At 33.5% G+C, this 16712-nt stretch overlaps 1 long non-coding RNA gene and 1 other non-coding gene across 3 annotated transcripts; both read left to right on the forward strand.

Annotated features, from left to right (window-relative positions):
- The first annotated feature begins 1349 nt into the window (after positions 1-1349).
- On the forward strand, positions 1350-16467 carry LOC132523745 (uncharacterized). Of its 2 annotated transcripts, XR_009541639.1 has the most exons (6): positions 1350-2046; positions 10773-10819; positions 12004-12267; positions 12880-12994; positions 13551-13705; positions 15410-16467. It is a non-coding gene; the product is annotated as an uncharacterized LOC132523745 (long non-coding RNA). The 2 variants fall into 2 exon arrangements; XR_009541638.1 differs by lacking the exons at positions 1350-2046; positions 10773-10819 and having other exon boundaries at positions 11332-12267.
- Positions 1541-1614, forward strand: LOC132506368 (small nucleolar RNA SNORD107). The gene has a single exon (XR_009535804.1). It is a non-coding gene; the product is annotated as a small nucleolar RNA SNORD107 (small nucleolar RNA).
- Positions 16468-16712: the final 245 nt, after the last annotated feature.

Here is a 16712-nt window from a genome sequence, read left to right on the forward strand (position 1 = left end):
GGGACACAGATATGCATGTAATTGCATGTTGGGTATAAGGTAAGTGTGGGTATTTTGTTATGGATTGCTAATTCAAAGCTTCTGCAGAGTTCCGTTGGGGTCATGTACCAGTATACTCAGTTTGCAAACATTCATGGAAGTAAATACTTGATGTCCCTAAGAATTTTTCCTGCATTCTTGCATTTAGATGAATACATGTTTCATCTAAAACATGGTTGGACAACAACTTCCTGATTTCCTGTTCACATTTATTAACTGTGACTCCATAAATATATACACATTGCATAGCAATACATATTTTCAGTGTGGTTTACAGATTCAATTAGAATTCTGGGACGTTTTAAAACTGAAGTAAGAATTCTGGGATATAATAGTTATACTACCTTAAATAACCTTCATGTTTCTGAGTTATTTGTGGTATTCTGTGCTTATGTGATAGGTAAACTGGACTTGGTGTAAAAGCATGTCAGATGTGACATAGTTCCCTGCCTTCATAGACTCATTGTTACTTAATCATGTAATCCTGTCAAATTTTAAAATCCTGTAATTTTTTCCAACTTCATTGATATCTAAGTGATAAATAACATTGTATAATTTTAAGGTACGCAGCATGATGTCTTGTAATGTGTATATATAGTGAGAAGATTACCACAGTAAGTTTAGATAGCATGTCTATTACCTTACATAGTTACCATTTCTTTTTTTGTGTGTGTGAGAATATTTAAGATCTACCATCTTAGCAGATTTTTAGTATACAATGTAATACTGTTAACTAGTCAACATGCTGTTCATTAGGTCCCTAGAACTTATTCATCTTATAATTGAAAGTTTATTGCCTTTGATCAGCATCTCCCTATTTCCCCCACCCCCTAAGCCCCTGTAAGCAATCACCATTCTAGTCCTCAGATTTTTTAGATTCCACATTATAAGTGAGATCAGAAGTCTTTAATCTTTGTAAACAAAACTGATGTTTTGTTTTATAGGTCTTTACTGGTAGAGGTAATTTATGGAATTATGTGAAAATGGTAGTACTTGTCTAGAATTTTCAAAATCTTACAAAGATCAGAAACACTTTATTGTATTAATTTCAAATAAAACTTTTACTGATTACAGCACATAGTCTGTTATAAGCCTCTACTGTATCATGAAATTTTCAGATACATGGTTTTCAGTTTATAATACATTGCCAGATTCTGTTGTACTCATCTTTGCATTCTAATTCCCTTGGGACTGGCCATAAATATAATAATTTTCAGTTATTTGTATTTTCTTAAAGCAATGCATGTTATCTTTTTTTTTTTTTTTTTTTTGGTCTTGAAACTTTTTCAGTCATATGCAGTGCCAAAGGAAGAGAGAATCTGGTCACTGAATTTTCTGAAATGTCATTGTGGATCCTACCCAGTAGTGTTGCAACAAGGCTAAAAGTCGTATTAGCTGCCTTTAGGACAGAAACAAACCACTCCTTTTGTGGACCAAACCACAAGGTAAAATAACCTTGTTTAAAGAAAAAAGTAGGAGTGTATTGCAGAGGCCTTGACTAGGTTTATGATGACACAGGACCTTGTCTGAACATGATGATTTCAAAATTTGAGCTTAAAAGGACACTCTGAAATCCAGTCACTGTGCCTCAATAGACTTTTCAGAGGACATTATTCTTGGCAGAAAATGTTGGCTTGACATGTGAAAACTGAATAGCTAGAAATGGCAGGTGTAGTCGTACACTTTGCCAGTTTTTCAAACATCCCTTTTTTTTCTTTTCATAGATTTTTCTGAGCTAATTATTTTCTCTTTTTTCTTTTTTTTATATATACATATATGTGTGTGTATATATGTGTGTGTGTGTGTGTGCCCACACACACTGTTCAAAGCAAAAATGGGAGCTCACCCTTGGATCTCAGAAGGCACACAGGTGGCGAGATGGAAACAAAGACATATAAAAAGGAAGCTGCCACCTCTTGGATCAGACATTGAATGACAGAGCTCTAGGTGTCTAAGCGTTGTCCAGAAAGAATATTTATGGAACACATATGAAACGCAATGAGTGTGGTAAGTGCCCTTACAGGGATGTTGGTGTTTAAGGAATTTTTTTTTTTTTCTTCAGTTGCTTGCAGTTGGTCAGTGCGTTCAGAGCCTATCACAGGGTAAATGTTTAAGAAATATGACATTACTGATTTTTTAAAATGTTATTAGATACTTTACAGTTACTTCTTTTAGTGAAATATCTGAAATTAGAATCTAGGGCTGTCTGATATCTAATTTCATACTCTTAATACTCCATAGTCTCAGTAGTCAGTTTGACCCTTATCTGGGAATAGCTATTTAGTGTATTACCAGGATGTGTTTCAGAAAAGCTAAATACTTTGTCATGAAGTTTACAATGTATTTATAGGGATACATTTTAGTCACTTTTGTTGGAAAGTGGAAATAAAGTGCTGTTTCAGTTTAGTTACATGGTGAAGGCCTACTAGAAGAGCAGTATTTGAAATCCAGTTATGTTTGTTCTAGATGTGAATGTTAATATACAGCTTCAGGTGTTCACATGGCCAGTCCTTCTTTGCCAGCAGTGAATAGGAGCAGTTAGTACAGGGGAGCTGCTGGGTTTTTGCTACAGGATTCTTCATTCAACTTCGCAAATGGTAGATGAAGAAACCTTGTTTCTATAAGACTTCTGCCCTTCAGTCATAAAAATGACCAATAAACAAAAATTTCTAGGAAGCCGTAGATGTTTTAACAAATATTTCTAAGAGTAGATATGATCTCAGTGAATAGTGTGTTGATTTCCTAGATGTGGTAACTTCTACCTATTATACTTTTAGGGTAAGGTTTATCCAGTTTATATTCTGTTTTAGTCACTGAACTATGCATAACTTGAATTACTTTGCATTTAGGCATATATATTTTATTTTACGCATCCACTTCTGGGTCATTTTAAGTGGACCATAAACTGGCAATACCAATAGATTTCCACGTGTCCTGTTTTCTGGGGAAATTTCATCAAATATGTTATAGCTTAGCAGTAAATAAATACTCTGGCCATATTGGTTATTGAAATCTAGTACTGTTTTCTAATGATGGTTCTCTGTAGTGTTAGTGTTGTAATGAACTGTCCACTTTACTTATGAAATCTGAAAATTAGTCACTTTAGTTGGGATTCCTCTAGGTTTGTAAGTGGTAAAGAATATAAAATATGAGTCAAAACAGAGTCACTCCCCATGGTATAGCAACTGAAGAATGAACCCAGACTTGAAACAAGGAGACTTCATTTCCATGGCTTGGACTGAATAAAATAAGAAATCACAGAGGATTTTTAAAAATTGTGATATGATTCCTATGAGAATAAGTTATTGCAGTGATACCAATTTTTCTTTTGTAGGATGGCAGAAAATTCAGGCATTTTTCTAATTATCTTTTGCATAATGTGTAACCCCCTCTCTAGAGAACTTGGCTAGACACTGGATTTGAATTTTAGGGTGTTTTCTCGACTAAAAGAGTGAATTATGGCCCTAAGTGATGTCAAAGTAACAATACAAATATTCCACCTCCTAAAATCGCTTAAGTCACAATGAAGAAGAAACTTTTATAAAAGCCTTGAGTTACTGAATAATAGTTTTGTTTGTCTAAGATTATAACATGACAAGTTTTAGAAAAATGATTACAAGAATGTGCATAGATAGGAGAATGAAACATTAATGGTTCACTAGAGGAGTTGGTATCATTATGACTGTTCTTTTTCCAAGGCCTGTCATAAAAGTTGGCATCTAGTAGGTTTTTGATGGATAGTAAGTTTTGTTACATTGTTGTCTTAATTACTGGTAGAATCAACATGTGAATGAACAAAAGATACAAGAAATTTGCCTTATAGTATAGGCAAAATTTGGCTTTCTGTTTAACCTTTATTTTCTGATTTTTTTTTTTTTTTTTGGTAAGTGTTGAGTCAAGAAACAAGGAAGTTTATTGTGCCACAGCCTGGAAGCAGGGAAGTGGGTGGTACTTTCTCCCCCGCCCCACTGCCTGCACTGTGTGGCTTATGGGATCTTAGTTCCCAGACCAGGGATTGAAACCAGGCCCTCAGTAGTGAAAGTGTGGAGTCCTAATCACTGGGCCGCCAGGGAATTCCCTGAATGGTACTGCCTTCAACTCACTTATGTGAGAGTGCCAAATTTTGATTTGGGACTTTGCTGGAAAGAGAAATTGTTGTCTCTTCTTACAAGACACCTTTCCCTGTTTAGTGTAGCTCACTGGAGAATAAATCTTCATGTACAGAAACAAAAGGCATGTCTTTATTTGAATTTATTTCTAGAGCATACCTCTTAGAAATCAAGAGGGCATAGTTGTTGAGGCATATACAACAGAGTTTACTTATTAGTGGCTAACAGAGTACTTGACCACATAAAAGTATGTGAAAATTCATCTGTGATATTATTTAGGTTGGCAAAATATATTGATTATTTATTCTCTTGGTTTTTATAATGCACCTTAAACATTGTACTACAACTCATTGTAAAAGAAAAGACTGAATACTTGTTTTTGAAATGATAAACACATGTACAGATAATTCAAAGAAAGTAATGGCAAATAAATGGGAAATATCTCAAATTAATTCATAAATCCTTTTAAAATCATCGTGTAATATATATTTCACTATCAATTTTACAGAGATTTGAAACATGATGTCAACTAGAAGGTGATTGGCTATCATTCATGGACATGAATGGAGCCTAAGAAAGATGGACAAAGGATTTCATCCAGAAACTTAGAATCTTTTTTGCACAATAGATACTCCGATATATATGGCTGTTTTGGAGCTACCTTTCATATTGAAACTTCTAACTGGTCCCCTTACTTCTAGCTTCAGATTCTCTAATTGATCTGTCTGCCATAGCAGTCTTTGGGAAAGATGACGAAACCACATCATGTCCTTCATAAATCTGCAGTTGACATGTTTTAAAAGTGTTAGAAATAAGCAATAATCAGAGAAGAGGACAAAGATTATATAAACTGATAATATTTAGAGCATCTTTTGCCACTGTCAAAACTGGAAATTTTCCAGTTCTAGTGGCTGAACATTTGGATTCATAAAATTCAGACACTCCTTTCCTCTTACCCTTTGGTCCATAAGAATCTCAAGAAATTTGCACAGCAAGATACAATGTGATTGCAACCCAGGATAATTTTAGGGTAGTTTTGTAAACCGTTTTTCTGTTAACATAGATGAACAGATTTTTCTGGAGTATCCTGAGCAATTGTACTTACGGACTGCTACGGAAGTCTACACCTCATACCAATTTAAGGGGTTTTTGGCCAGGGCTCTCCTGTAGAGACATTTTCTAGATCTTTTAATCTGTATTGATTTGCCTGATCCAACAGCATCAGGACAGCATCTCTCATTCCAGGTTTCTCCCCAAGATTCAAGTGTGTGAAGGGTATCTACTGAATTGAAAATTATTTCAGCTGGGTAAAACTTGAAGTATTGGCTAGTTTGTACAAACTCAAGTGAACATAAGCTAACCCTGTAAGAATATGTGGATAGGAAGGGAAGGACAACAGATCTTGAGTTTAGCTGGAAGCTTCACCAGCTCTAAAATTACAGACAAAATAGAAATTTATACTGGCCTGTACTTCATCTTGGCTCTTGTATATTTGCATTTCATTGGCAGTCTTTGGATTGGTGGGGTGGAATATTTTCCTTGCCATGGAATATCAACTTGCCTTAGAAAGTTACCAGTAAAAAGCCCCTATATATGTGGCATTTGTATGCATACGTGATAAACCTTATTTTCCCCCACGGCATTTTAAAACAACTTGAAATCTAATCCCATTAACTAATTAGCTGGATATATGTACCTTATGAATTTATCTAAATACTTAGAAAAATTGTGTTTGGGTAATGGTATTGAAATTAAAATTCTCAGTGAATGATGAATATGTGTGAACTGTTCATTGAATGTTAGGAGATGAAGAGAATGAAATTCAACATGTAATAGTTTATTGTATTTTATTCTTTCTTTGCTTAATCTTTTGGAATCTAATACTCAAGTACAGAGGCCTACATTTATAAACAAATCTATTATTTTTAGATACTTTTTAAGATGAATGTTGTAATAATACAGCTTGTTTCCTAAGGAAGTTTCTAAAAACATGTTTGGTAAAATTGTCTTCTGGAAAAGACTTAAGAAAGGGATTCTGAGGACATTTTGTAAGCTATACACAATTCTGTATTATTTATGGATGGCAGAAAAGAGAAGGACATGGGAATGTTTAATACATCGATCATAAAAGCAAAAGAAAGCACTAATTACTATTTATATGCATTTTGAGAATACTGTGTATGAAATAACCAAATATAATTGCTTTGTGATATTTCTTAATGTATTGCAAATGCTAACAAAGAGTTTGCTAATATATGTAGAAGAATTATTTTTAATACATGATTATAGAAATAAGGATTGTTAGAATAACTCTGAATGATGTACGTTTGAAATCATTTGATTGGATTATTGTGGTGGGTTTTTTTGGGGAGGGGGATTGTTCTGTATACAGTTGTTACCTAAGAAATTTTATTAAGGGTGCTCTATCTGGTGTAGATGTTATCCTGTAAATGATTTTTATGTTACAATTTGTATGGTATGAGATTGCCTTATCATGATGGAATTTTTGCACAGGAGAAGAGCCTCTATGAACACTTGTATGATTAGGGTTCAGTGGGTGTTTTTTTATTGCTTTGTATATAATAGAAAGACTACTGTGCTGTACCATCCTATCAGGCATAGAGGTGGGTGGCATTTTGGGCACTTCAGTTACTAGAATATAATGTTGGTTACTGAGGAATTTCTAGACCGCTTTGTATTAGGTAAATAAAAGCTGAATTTAGGAGATAGAGAATTAGGGGGTTTTGGAGGGTTGTGTGTTTATATGCATATGCACAGAGACAGTTCTTAAACAGCATCCGGGCTTTACTCCATGCTCAGATATGTTGGGCATCTACATATATTTTATGAATATTCTAATATTAAACACAGGTAGAATTTTTTTCGTTTTGCCAGTGGAATTGCCTATCAGTATTCATTTCTGGTAGAAATTGTTAAACGCTTTGTTATAAACAGTGTTATAATGTTTTCTTGTTTAGCCGCTAATTTTCTTTTTCTTTTTTTAACCTCTAATTTTCTACATGTATAAACATCATTGTAAATACATACCAACCTAATAGGATAGAAATATTTTTGTTTGCCAAAAAAAAATGTTCCATTTAGCCTGTCATTGTGTTCATTGGATCACTAGACTCAATTTTTAGGTTGTGAGAAATACATTGTGTAGTATTTAATATAAATATATCATTGTTTTATGACAGGATTCATCATGGTGAAAACGTCACTGGACTGCCTTTATTTATAGTTTTCAGATGTATTTGTGTACAAATAGAACACAGCTCTTTGTATATCTTAAAGAAAGCTCCACATGTGGTAAAATAGCATAGGTTAAAAATGTTTTCATTTGTGAGTAGAATTTGACTTTTAATGAAAATAGTGAATTGTTTTAAAGTGCTTATTTCTAGTTGTATAGGCAATTTGTAAATTTTTATGGATGATGTTAGTGATGGTATATCACCTGAGTTCATTAAATAGTGGGCTGACCAAAGGAATGTTTTTGTATTATGTGAATATAATAGACACCATTATTGCATGTTTTTAGGCATATGAGCTATAATTTTTGCATATTTTGTAAAATATTAACTATATAGAGTGAAAATTCTCGCTGTCAGCTTATCTTAGTGAATAATTGGGCAGCTAAGGGGGTGTTTTTATAGATGGTTGTTAATAAAAAAGTTAGAATGTATAATAGTTTTGCTTTAAACTTTTAGTCCTCGATTTATAGGGATTTCTTAACATATACATATGTATACGTATACACACACATGAATACATGCACGTATGTCTTTTATAAAACTAGTGATATTAAAAGTCATAGAATGGAATTATTTTTTGGCCTAAACAATTACCATTTGGCCTTGAGGGCAGATGATATAGGAAGTTTTAGTTTATAAACTATTTAGTTGCTGGATGATATTGTGAGGCTGCTAGATATGTGGTAAACAAATGTTGGTTGTTTTTTTTTAAATAGCATCTGCCTAGGATTTGCTGAGTAGGCATATATTTTGTGAGTACCAAACTGATAGACAAAGGTGAAAACACTGTTTTGGTAAATTGAATTGCTAAACCATGTCTATTTGGGATATATTTGGTTGCTCCGGATTGTATTATTACTTTCTTTTCTGTATTGAAGATACGTGTTATTTCATGAAATAATTTTGGATATATAATTTCTGTCAATTTTGGAAATACCTTTTCACTTAAATGTTAAAGTTGTAATCATTGATCATAGATAGAGTGAGCATCTTCATGAATTAGGCTTGACTTTTGAAGGTTGTTTCTATGTTCTTGAGGTTTTGTAATTAGACATTCTTTGTTTAAAGTGTAGAAATCATTGTCATTCATATTTTTAAATACGTAAACTTGTACAGTTTTTCAATCAAATTTTTGAGTTTTAAATGTTGGGACAGAGCAGGGAAGCATTTGACTGCTGTGTGTTGAACAGACAAGCTCTTCTATAACAACTTCCTAGGTATTTAGAACTCCCTCTCCATACACACACATACACACAATTAATATATTAATGTTGAACTAATGCTGAAAAATATCTATCACCAATAGAAGTGTTACATGACCCCTATGTGTTTATACTTGGTCTGTATGGGAGGGGGGGGAATTATTAGGTAATTGTGTGCATGTGATCAGATGTTTGTTTTTTATACCGTATAATTTAATAGATGTGCAGAAATTTCTGTCATAGTTTTGAACATATATTTACCTAAAATTAATAGCACATAAGCTTTTTTATTCTTGTAGAATGAAATGGTATTTAGCTGAGTGACATTTAGACTTCTGTGTATGTAATTACATTACAAACACATGTTCTTTCTAGATATAGACATTTCTGATATACATATAATTTTACCTCTTTGTGGGACATGTAGGTATAACTTATTTTCCCAGATGTGCTGAGATTCATGATGAAATTCACTTTTCTAAAGAACATTTTATAGAAATGTTTCTGTGTTCATTTGTTACATGGCAGTAACCAAGACAATTTTGTAAATAAGGGACAAGAGAAATAATTTAGTTTTAAACATCTGGTATTTCTAGATGTACTGAGAGTCTCAAAAAGTATAATTTTGTAAAAACTTTCATTGTAAATGTGTTAGTATTGATACTGTTGTCTTTTAAAATCAACATGGCAATGAAGTTGACAAACAGGCTCTTGGAGCTATGCAAAATTTATCACATCAGTTCGGTTGTTAAGAGGAAATGTTGACAAGATTATGTATTTACCCTGTTCTCATATAGAAGAAGAATTTGCCATTGTATCAAGTATGTATATTTAAAACTTACACCATGTAAATTCACTTGATATTTCTGGATGTACCGAGATTCCTGATATAGTTCATTTATATTATTATCTTTTATTAAGACTTTTTATTAAGGGCAGTTTTAAGGTCACAGAAAAATTGAGGGGAAGGCACAAAGATTTCCCATATGTCCCCTGCCCCGACACGTGCATAATCCCTCCCCCATTATCAACCCAGCATGTGTATAATCCACCCCTATTATCACATTCCCCCATCAGAGTGGTACATTTGTTATAATTCATGAGCCCATATTGACACATCATAAGTCACCCAATGTCAGTAGTTTATATTATGGTTAACTCGTGGTGTTGTACATTCTGTGGGTTTAGGCAAGCATATAATGACATGTATTCATTGTCATCATATTTTAATGGCCCTAGAAATCCTCTTTGCTCCAACTACTCATCCCTTCCCTTGTATTTCTGTTTTTTACTTTGTTTTCTTTTTTTCCCCCTTAATATTCAAATTAATAAATGACTTGGTCAGATTTTATACTACCTCCTGGAACTATACACAGTTCTGTATGTGTTCCTTTGGTTGCATGACAATATTCAAGACAACTTTGTAAATAGGCAGATACCGGTTTTTAATTTTTATCATCTAGAATTTCTAGATGTATAGAGTCTCACAAAGTATAATTTTGTAAATAATTCACTGTAAAGTTTCATTGTTTTCTTATGTCTCAGCAGTGAAATTGATGGAACTGTGGATTTCTTGAGCTATATACATATTTCGGGATCTGTTGAGTTATGGGAAAGCAAAAGTTAAAAGGGTATTTTTTAACTTTTGCATTCTCATCTAAAAGAAAATTTTACATTTTAATTATTGTTTAGTGCTTGGATTTTTATACATTAAAAAAGCCAAGTCATTATTTGTAGTTGTGTTGCTGATAGAGCATTACATATTTTAATCAGGAGATTTTATTCTCTTTGAATTATACAGTTTTGTGTTTAATTGGACTGCATGACAACATTCAAGACAACCTTGTAAATAACAGTAAATTTATCATTTAAAAATTAGTTTTTCTAGATGCATGGAATTTCACGAAGTACAAATTTGTAAATATCTCATTGTAAAGTATCATGAGGTGGCTTCTATAAATGTTTTAGCAGTGTAATAGGTAACTAGCAATTGGCCTTTTAGGGCTTTGTAACATTTTGGTGTTTATGTAGTGGGTTTTGGGGGATAGGGGTACACAGATTGTCTCCATATCTTCAGATTTTTAGGTTCTCATGTTATAAGAAAAGATTAGATTGTATACTTTTAACAAGCAAAGAAAAATGCCCATGGGATTTATTTTCATCTTTAGGAACAAAAAGGAAGACGTGAGAAGGGAATTGTCGTTTTAAACCGCAGGTATATTCATAGTTATAAAACATTGCTGAAGTAATGGTTATTTTGCTATGCTATGTAAACCTACTGTTTGCAAATTTATATATGTATATGCATGCATATTATAAATGTATATACATGTACATATGTAAAATTAGTTTTAGGGGTATAGATATAGTGTTCTTTCTCATTTATTAGATTATTGCTTTACTTTTTTTTAATGGAAATAGTATTTCAATTGTAAGCTTAAACGTGTAGAAGCCCACTTCATGTTATATCTAAATGAATGTTAATTTTTATATAAAATGTTTAAGCATTTTATATAAAATACTGTGGATATTTTTTTTAATGTTTACATATATACATCTGTATGAGAACAGAATTTCCATGATTATGAATATTTTTCTGAGCTTTTGAAAATTTTCTGGAGAGCAGTTAATTTGTATGTTATAATCAGTAACCAATGTCAAAAGTATTCTCAGTTGCCTATAATGTAAATAATGGAAATTTCTTAGAATCCTATCCATTATTATCAAAGTGTAATCGGTACACCTTTTTGAACAACAGTTTGGCAATGACAATCGAAATTTGAGTGTGTAAAATTGTTGAAATGATATAATCTGTTGACGGAATTTTATATATTCCTACTCAAATCCATAAAGAAGAAAGTATGTTATAGATCAAGTATAACAAATAATTTGAATGTATGAAATACACATCAGTAAAATAACGATTTTAATGATAGCTAATTCATATGGATATTATTCAAACACTGAAAAAGTATTCTGATATTGAAGGGTGTTTTAAGTTGATTTTTTAAATTGTCATTTTTGTACAAATATCAACTAAGTGTGTGTGCTGAGGTGTGTCCATATGCCTCCGGTTTTTCTATTTGAAATATAAATGGTTACTGTTCCTTGGGAATGGGATTATTCAGACATGATAATGGAGTTAAGTAATGCTTACTCATTAGTGTTACTACAATAGTGATTATTTTAGCATTCTTTTTGAAATTTTTATACATGTGTAAGTTAAATACTAAAACATTGTTTATATATTTGTGTATTGCTACTTGAAAATCTAAAATGCAAATGTGAATTATTGAATAGAAAATTGTCTGGAAAAACATGGCAAAATTTTAACATTACTGTGTAAAAAGATCAGAAAAGAAGGGACTGCTGCCACTTTCTGCCTTTAAAATTTTAAAGGTATTTCAGAAGCAACATTTAAACAGCAGAGGAAATTTTAAGATACAACCAATTTGTGCCTGTCTTCATCGTTACCTGTTGACATCTCGGGAGTGTTGGGCTGTTGTGTCCAACTTTGTATTCCCAGTGACTGTTATGAATAGTTTTTGAGTGATCGTGAAGAGCGTGTGACTTAGATACTTGTGCTAGTGCGGCAAAGAGTTTTACACAGTGAAACAGAGTATTGGACTATCCACGGAAAGAAGGGAGAAGATGGCATTTGAGGTAGGTGCTAAACAATTATATTTGGGGGCTTCCCTGGTGGCGCAGTGGTTGAGAGTCTGCCTGCCGATGCAGGGGACACGGGTTCATGCCCTGGTCCGGGAAGATCCCACATGCCGCGGAGCGGCTAGGCCCGTGAGCCATGGCCGCTGAGCCTGTGCGTCCGGAGCCTGTGCTCCACAACGGGAGAGGCCACAACAGTGAGAGGCCCGCGTACAGCAAAAAACAAAAACAATTATATTTGGGTTGACAAACACAAAGGGTAATTTTATAAGGCAGTGCCATATTTGTGGCATATTGTAAGGGGGAGGAATCTCTTGGGATAAACTCGAATTACTCTTAGTAATGGGCATAATTGGAGAACGGATTGTTTTCTTTTACGGTAGTTGAGTCTCTCAGAAGGATTTCAAATAGGTCTTTATGGCTTTTTAGATTATTCAGAATTGGCATGAAAAATGTTTCAGTAGTCTCAATGTTTGTGCTAAAGGTACTCTGAAAAGGTGAAAAAGTAAAAACAAAAAAAGTCTCTTTGGGCAGTCATATTTGCTAGTTTAATTATTTCCATTCACTATTCCTGTCAGTTCTAAAGTCAAATATTGTATACTTGCTTCTCAGGTGAACATGATGAAAGAAAGACATAACATGCAGATAACCTGAGGATGTCTGACATCATCAGGAACATTATTCCTGTGAAGTTCCTTAATTTATAAATCTGAACTGTAAACCACAGGTAAGAAGGTTCTGGATCAAGAAATGCTGTATTAGGATGAGATTTTGGCTAGGTTCAAGAAAATAACACTGGGGGCAGACTTTGTTCTTGAGTACCTTTGAGTTACAAACATTCCTGAGAATAAATAAACCAGTTATTTTAAAATACAGTTTTATAAAGATGGAATCCATGAATAATGTAGGTACTTATGCCTTCCTTCAATTAATTTACTTATGACGAAAGATGGCAACTAATATTATAAAGGAAATGATCAATATTTTAATAATTATAAATTAGAGAATAGACCAACTATTTTTGCATGTGTAGTTTTGTGGTATGAAAAAGAGAAGTTCATGGCAACCTAAAAAAGATACTAATATAGAAGAGTAGTAGTAATAAAGTCATGTTGAAGTTGGAGAGTTGAATCAGCTATAGGATTGATTAATGAGGAACTGTTACTAAGCCTTAACTGAAATTGTAACAAAGTTCAACATGAGCCTCCATTTACCTGCTACTTCAGTGTTTGGTCAGAATGCTATGTATTTTACCTTATAATGTTTCTTGTTTTTCCCTATAGGGAGATGATAGTTCCAAGAAAAGACACTTTTGCCATCTTTGTTTTTAATCTCAATAATTGGTACCATGAGACCTGTTGCAGTATTCCTCTTTTCAAGTGTTCATCACTCCCATCCATCCCTGGGCCTAGGAGAACCCCTTGGCGATAATGATTGTGTAAGGACACTTTGAGTGCTCATTTGATTCAGGGAGGGGCACTTTGGTTAGACAGGAATTGATTATTCTGCTTTTCTTAAGCTTAATGGGATTTTTGGTGGCAGCTAGTGGATATTGTTCAGGGTAACGTATGAGTAACAAATTATCCTAAAACTTAGTTATGGATAATACATTATTGTGTTATTTCCATGGATACTGTGAGTGAAAATTTCTGACAGTGCTAGAATGTCTGTGGGATCAATTGGGAAGACCCAATCGAATAATTGAGAGTGATTCAGACCACTGGAGTCTTTGGATACTTTTTCACTCACGTCTGGCACTGGTTTTAGATGACTTGGAAGGTTGGGCTTAGCTGAGGCTTTAAACTAGAGTACCTTCGCACAGCCAGGTTCCCATATGAATCATAAAAATAAATGTAAGAAGAGAGCCTTGTGAAAGTGGCGTGGCCTTTCTGAACTAGTTTCAGAAGTCATGTAGCATCTTTTATGCCATATTCTGTTGGCTAATGGTGCCATATGGCCAACCAAAGTTCCATAGCATGGTGGGATAGTGCCAAGGTGACTGCAGACCAAGACAGCTTGTAAAACCAGATGAAAGAAGGCACAGTAGGTAAGAGCTACAAATGTGGTGCTTCAGTAGTTTTTGTTTTGTTTTCTTTTTGGGGGGTGGTCCTTGATTTTCAGAATTTCACTTCTCTCACACTCAGAATCCCTTGCAGATAATTTGCAACAAACGTCTTATTCATTGCCTGGCATAAAATAAAGTCTTACTGAATTGTTTTGTGATTTGGGGAGTAAATTAGGCAAAAGATAAGAAGTTAAAAGTGCATGGTTTTTGGATTAAGTCAGTTTGGGGAATGCAAAAGGGAAAAGGCCCAGGTGCAATATGTTGATACCGAAAGGTACAATCTTAGAACTACAAAAGCTATGGAACTGTTAAAAAAGAATGAGTGGGGACAATTGTTGATGAAATCAATAACATTATAACACATACTGAATCTGTGCTCTTAACACACCAGGAGTTTTTCCCTTCATTTTTTACTATACCCCACAGGAAGGTTAATAATTCATGGGATGTGCTGTGAAGAGTGAATGCTGACAAATTCCTTAGACATACTTTCTCAGAGACCCTCATTGCCTACCTCCTGTCCATGGGATAACCTTGAAAGTGGAAGTTTTAATCAGAAAATGTTTATTTTTTTCTCAGGATAAATCATAGCTAAATAGAAGATTAATGGTTTTTTGGGAGGTACCTACTCAGGAATTTTGATGGACCCTGGAATAATGAATGGGTCAGGAGCCAAATCTTTTCCTAAGTTCCGTTTTAGTCTCTATATCTTTAATATAGTTACTGTTTTTCTTGTCAAATGGACTAAGCTCCTTGGTTATTTTCATTGCAGTATTTAAGCATTGTTATATTTCTTGTACAGAAATGTATGTAGATTGCATGATATCATGAATGAGTGATCTGGAAATAGAAGAAACCATACATAGTAAAAAAGAAATACAGACAACATGAAGAGAAAGTTTGAAGGATCAGTCCATTTAGCAAGATGTAAGAAGAACTCCCAATATCCGGCTTTCTCATTGTTAGAAAATTCCAAAATGAATTTTGATCCACCTGTTATTCATAATAGAATAGCTGTTGCATCATGAAGTATGCTACTAAACTGTTCCCATTTTTTTCCCCAATGTGTCCTCTCAGGTGATGACTGAATAGGAAAAACTGATGCCATTGCTTCTGCCACCATCTTCAGTAAAACCAAAGACAGTCTTCATAATGTATAGAGATTCCTCATTGATGCGTTGCAATGGACACACTCCCTGTAGATCACAAAAACAGGCTGAGAAGGCTGAAGTTTCAAAGTGACCTAAAGGGTGATATTGGAGAGAACTGTAACCAGGCATGTTGACTGTTTTCATTGTTGCCATTGGACTAAATCTCAGGAGCTTGAATGATGGAGGCATTATTACACAGAGAAGCTCAGGATGGTATAATTTCAAGGCTTCATTACAGTGCTCCCATAAGTATTAGGTGCACATTTTTAAAATTTTCATTTATCACAGGGAAATTGAAAATTGACTCATAAAAAATCATCTTTTTCAAGATTTCAAAGGACATGGAAATTTGTGAAGTATAATATTTTACTTCTTAAATGCCTTTTTTCCTCTTCTAATTCTGCCACCTCTGTCTGTGTTATCTACTATTAATGAAATTTTGTGCACATCCTTTTGGGTGTATTGATAAATTAATATGCAAGTTATTTTTTGGGTGGTCTATATACTAGCTACAGATTTTCTATACAGTAAACATGATTTATATATAATTGTAAATTTATCCAACTAATTTGTTGAAATAATTCCAGTGAATTGGAACTGCTAGGACTAAGGGTATCCAAAATTTATAGTTTTGAGTCCAAACTAGTTTTCCCTACTATACAGACAGGACCTCATCAATCTTGTTCCCCAGTGTTTATGTGGGTATATTTCCTAAAACTGTACAAATGTTACATTTTTAATCTTTGGTAATATGGTATTACAAAGAAATTGCTTTTCTTCTGTTACTGTTCAGCTCTGTCATCTTCATATATGCTTAATCCTTACTAGTCATTTGTGTTATTTCATTTTCTTCTGTTTTTTTTTTCCATTCCATTGATATATCAATGTCTTTGTTACTGGTTTCTAAGAACTCATTTTTTATTAAGGATGTTAACCATTTGTCATGCAGTGCAAATGAAGTACCATATTTTATTGCTATCAATTTACTATGGTGTTTTGTATTTTGGTTGTGTATTAAAATATAATCATGTACTTTATGCCTTTTGAGTTTTGTGTTTTTCTTAAAAAAACACGTTTGTATTAGTATCATTTCTTGGTCTGTATTTTCTTTTTTGCATCAAATATTTTGTCATGTTATTTCTCTTTCCATTAATCATTACTGTAGTTTTAAAGCATTACATATTCAAATTACTCACCTTAACCTAAGTAGTTACCACTTATTTTTAATT

The sequence above is a fragment of the Lagenorhynchus albirostris genome, chromosome 1, assembly GCF_949774975.1.
Source record: "Lagenorhynchus albirostris chromosome 1, mLagAlb1.1, whole genome shotgun sequence".
NCBI classification, from domain to species: Eukaryota; Metazoa; Chordata; class Mammalia; order Artiodactyla; family Delphinidae; genus Lagenorhynchus; species Lagenorhynchus albirostris.